Source organism: Dipodomys merriami, unplaced genomic scaffold (assembly GCF_024711535.1).
Source record: "Dipodomys merriami isolate MVZ:Mamm:240054 unplaced genomic scaffold, mDipMer1.0.p SCAF_268, whole genome shotgun sequence".
Taxonomy (NCBI): domain Eukaryota; kingdom Metazoa; phylum Chordata; class Mammalia; order Rodentia; family Heteromyidae; genus Dipodomys; species Dipodomys merriami.
The window spans coordinates 204,303-209,733 of record NW_027204137.1 but is presented as its reverse complement, the minus strand read 5'-3'; positions in this window follow the sequence as shown (position 1 = coordinate 209,733).

Genomic DNA, 5,431 nt, shown 5'->3' with positions numbered 1-5,431 from the left:
ATTCTTTGAAGTATCAGTAAAGTTTCATGAGTGATCATTTTATTTCTAGAATTTTCGTGCACTTTTGTGTCCATTAATTTAAAAATATCAGTTATTTTAAATCCTCTGGTTTGGTTGAGTAAAGCGTATTAAAATGCAAAAAAAATGACTTTCAAATCATCCCTCTAATGAATAATTTTGGACTTGCTTACTTTACTACGTACCAGAGGTTTTAGTAAGAGAAATTCTCTACCAAAATCCACTTTGAATTATCTCCTTCCACTAAAGTGCCCTTTGGAAAATATTGAAGTCAGATTATACAAGTAGAATGCTAGAAATAAAAACGTATTTGAGATCATAACAAAATCATGATGAAGACACTAGTCAATATGTTTCAAATTTTCTAATGAAAGGAACTTAAGCATATTTAACTGCGGACTTTCTGAAGACTAGAAGACAAAAATATAAGAAATGCTCTCTTATACCATGGTTCTGAAAACAAAAAAAAAAAAAAAACAAGGAAAGACATCATAATGAGACAGAAGGGAATGATGAACTTGTACATGTGATATAGAATGTAAAAATACACTGAATCAGGTAAAAATAATTTTGGTCACAATACCTGCTTGTTCAATATATTTCATTGTATATATTGTTCATTGTTAATCTGTGACTTAATATAGGTCTCAGCAGGGATCTACCAAGGTAATTGTGTAGTTAGTCAATTTCGTCATTGCAAGATCATCAGGATGATAAACTCCCACATGCCTTAACATGCCTGCAGCAGCACTAGACATACATTCCTATTGGTCAAACAGTGTAAGGCAGACCTGTATTTAACCCAAGCTATGTATATGGTATGCTACGCCTTTTTTTAAGCTTGATACAAAATGTCTCTGCCCAGAATTAAATGATGGCATTTATAGCTAAAATGATTTAGGGTTATTGTTAACATCTAACACATGCTGAGGTTTTTATTTATAACTCTCCTTTGCCCTTTCTGTCTTCTTCCCTTTCTTTCTTTTCTTTTATCTTTTCTTTCTTTCTCTCTGTTTTCTTTCTTTCTTCCTTCCTTCCTTTCTTCCTTCCTTCCTTCCTTTCTTTCTTTCTTTCTTTCTTTCTTTCTTTCTTTCTTCTTTCTTTCTTTCTTTCTTTCTTTCTTTCTTTCTTTCTTTCTTTCTTTCTTTCTTTCTTTCTTTCTTTCTTTCTTTCTTTCTTTCTTTCTTTCTTTCTTTCTTTCTTTCTTTCTTTCTTTCTTCCTTCTTTCCTTCCTTTCTTTCTTCCCTTTTCCTTCCTCTCTTCGGAAATGAGTATGAATTTAGATATTTTGTTTGCTGAACAAGTTTTCTACCATTAGAATAATCCTTTTTCGATTTATTTACTTTGGTCATAGGTTATCCATTTTGCTGAGGGCCGATCACAGGTTAAGTTCCTCAACTCTGTCTGCCAAGTAGCAGGGATCACAAATGCATTCCAACATGCGAACAGTTAGGAGGATATGAGACTCATTACTTTTCTTGCACACTGGTTCTGATCTGTGATCCTCTCAAATTCTACCTCTTCAATTAGTGATGTGAGTTCCAGTAGCCTGCCCTCAGTATAGATCATCCAAATGAATTATTGAAGGCAATTTCACTTTAATCTCTTTTTTTTTGCCAGTCCAGGGGCTGATATGGTTTTATTTCGAGACAAATTTTGTGTATATATGCACATTAGCTTTAAAATATTACTTTTTCCCCCTTTTTTTTCTTTTTAATTTTCTTGGTCAAGAGGCTTGAATTCTGTGTCTGTGCGCTGTCTCTGGGCTCTTCAGATCAAGGCTAGCACATTAACACTTGAGCCACAGTGCCACTTCTGGTTTTCTGGTGGTTAATTTGAAGTAAGAGTGTCATGGATTTACTGCCAGGGCTAGCTTTGAACTATTGTCCTCAGATCTCAGCTCCTAAGTAGCTAGGATTACAGGCATGAGCCACTGGCACCCAGCTAAAAATGTTACTTATTTTAAGTTCTGTGATTTAGTTGGGGTAGTAACATGAGTGTATAGAATGGTAAAATTCAAGTTACCTCTCTAAATAATTTCAGAGTTTAATTTTCATATTTATTGCAGTTATTAATAACAGAAACTCCAAAAGTAACAGAATAATCCTTCATTTTCTCCTTCCCATAGGTACTACTGGAAGAGAATGAGTGAGATCTAAGACAATATGTACTTGAAATTATAAAAAAAAATATTTTGATGATACATAAAGAGCCAGATATCACAACATGCTTCTCATTTTCTAAAGAAAGGAATGTCATGAAAGTGTATTTATGGTAGGCTTTTCACCTGAAAAACAAAGAAAAAACAATATCATAAAAAAGCTGAAGGGGATCAGCAACCATGTAAGTGTGATATAGCATTGGAGACTTTAAGACATGAACTGGTTCAGGCAAAGTAATACTTTGGAAAACTTATCTGTAGACTAAATTCATTCATTAAAATTTTTTTATTTTTACTTACATGTCACTTAAAATACAAATGCATACATGTGTGCGCAATATATATATATATATATATATATATATATATATATATATATATATATATATATATATATATATATATATATATATCAGCAGTATCTGTCCAGTGAACTGTATGGTTATGTATGGTTAGGTAATTTCATCATGTCAAGTTCATCAAAAAGAAGGACTTCCATAAACCTTAATAACCCTGCAACACCACTGCACACGCCAACTTAAGTGTTCACCATTGTAAGCTAGACTTGTGTTTTACCAAAGCTTTATACATATGGTGTTATTTTTTTATTTAGTCTTGACACAAAATGTGTGTGCTCCTAGAAATAAATTATGGCATTTATAACTACAATAATTTAGTGTAAATCTTTACAGTGAACACATGCTCAGTATGAGTTTTTCTTTCTTTCCTTTTCTTATTTAATCTTTAGGAAGTTGATTTGAGTTTTGATGTTGTGTTTCCCAGACAAGTATTCCATCACTGGAGTCACTCCACCAATCCTTTCTAGTTTAAGTTACTTTACTTATAGGGTAGCAATTTTTGCACCCATCCCAAAAAGCAGGGATCATGATTGCATTCCAATATCCCTAATTGTAGGTTGATATGGGTGATACTTTCCTTCCTAGACTGATTCAGAACTGTGATCCTCTCAAATTCTACCACTTTAGTTAATTGTGTGAGCTCCAGTTCTCCTTAATTCTAGAAGATAGGACAGACATAAATGATTACAGTTAATTTGAATGACTCATTGGCTAATATAGGTGATTTGATATTAAAGTGTAAGGTAAGTTTGAAAGTATAATCACAGTAGTGAGATATTTTGCTAAGTAATTTTGTTTCACATTAATAACACATCTTGACCAGGAGTAAGGACTTACTTTACTGTCTGTCAACTTGTATGTCATTTGGTAAAATAAACTTCACGTCTTCCATGTGGGATAAAGAACTTTGAATGGTCTGATGTGCTCGTTCCCCTCCACCGAGGGAAAAGTCACCCAGTTAGGGCACCAGTCCTAGGAGTGGCTTTCTTCACTGGGTAATCAGAGCCAGAAGCTGCCCCTCCCTCTAGCAGCCTCGACAATCAATTTAAAATCAGTAAACAGAAACCCTGAGAATGGCTACAGGCTGGGCTCTGTGAGTTTTTCACAAACTAGCCCCCAGGAAAAGCTACAATCTGTTGAAAGGCCTCAACTCTACCCAGAACCTAGCCACATCACTGCATCCCCTCTTTTGCAATACTCAAAGCAGATCTGCCTCCCAATGAACTAGCCAGGGAGGAGGATCGCCAAATCCTGGGTAAATCAGAGCATTTTTCTGCCTGTTTGAACAAACTGATATAAGAAACCAAGCAAGCCACAGGACCACAAGCAGACCAGAGATTCCAACAAGAGGCTGGTTACAGACCCAAGGGAGATACAGGATTTTTCTCACCCCTCCCCAAACAAGTCAAAAAAGTTTTTTTCTTCTTCCTTTACTTTTTTTAATTTTTTTGGTACCTTATATAATTTTTTTTCTTTTCTAAAACTTTTCTTAATCTTTAATTTTTGCCTTTTTTGAAAAAGAATGTTTTCCAGTAACTTTTTTTCCTCTTATAATTTTTATTTTAGGGATACGTGAGTGTGCGTTATTCTTTCTTTTTTTGTTTTCTTTCTCTTTTTTTATTCTTTTTTAATTATGTTTTTGTTTTTTGTTTAGCTCTATTGAACTTTTCATCTTTTTTTCTACCTTTTTTATCCTTTTCACCTTCTCCTCTCTTTCGTTCTTCTTTATGTGACTTAATTCTTGTCCTGCACATCCTCAGATAAAACCTTAGATGACTATTAGACCCTATCCCCCATTGTGTACACACTCAATCCACAAATTTATCACTGAATTCAAAACCGTTAAGACTTAAATTCCTTAATAGCAGTACTACCTCTTTATACCTATATAATATTTGAAGCATTTTTATTTTTAAGTTTTTCACATCTCTTTACATCCCTCCGCTTCTCTCAATATATTCACGTTCTTCTCTAAATAGATTGTTATTGGTCTACATTATTTTATTAATTTTTACTTTTCTATTTTTTCTGGTCTCTTTTCTTTTCCCTTTCCTTTTCTTCTTTTTTTATTCCCTCTATACTTTCATCCTACCCAACCTATTTCCTGCTTTGAGATTAGGACTTAGTTAACTCTCCCTGAGCCTGCCCACATCAATCTATTCCTATTTTTTACCCACATCTCTCCCTAACCCTAATAATTTCTGGTCTTCCAAATCCTTCTTTGCGGTTGGTAGCCCATTAACATATAGTTGTTTGATGTTAAATAGATGTATCTGTTGAACTAGATTGTATCTGTAGACTATTGACTGCGGAAATTCAGACTTTGGTTGATGCTTGCCGTAGGATAGTGTTCTAGCACAAAACTGGTGCTATTTTCATCACAAATGGGCAGAGTAAGCTGGAAAAACACAAGAAAAAGGGCAAATCCAGGTATCTCAATTCCCAATCTTGATAATCAGGGGACAGAACAGATAATGAATAATCCAGAGGATAATTCCCAAATAGCTGTACAAACACTGCTGGCAAACATGATAAATGAAAAGATTGAAAGCATACAAAGGACTCTGTATGAGTATGATAGGGAGAGAGAGGAGGCAATCCAAAAGTTTATACAGGAATATCATAAGTGTGAGGAAGCTAGTCAAAAATTGATACAGGATTTGCGTGAGCAGCATGAGAATACTCAAAGAGAAAGGCAGGAATGGCGTGAGCAGGCTGAGAACACTCAAAGAGAACTACAGGAATCAAACGAACGGGAGGAAGCTAATCAAAGAGTAATACAGGAATTGAGAGAGCAGGAAGAGAATACACAAAGATCACTAAAGGCAAAACATGGAATCCAGTAACAGAGAGCTGTAGAAAGTCAGGGATACCACAAAGGGAATACTGAATG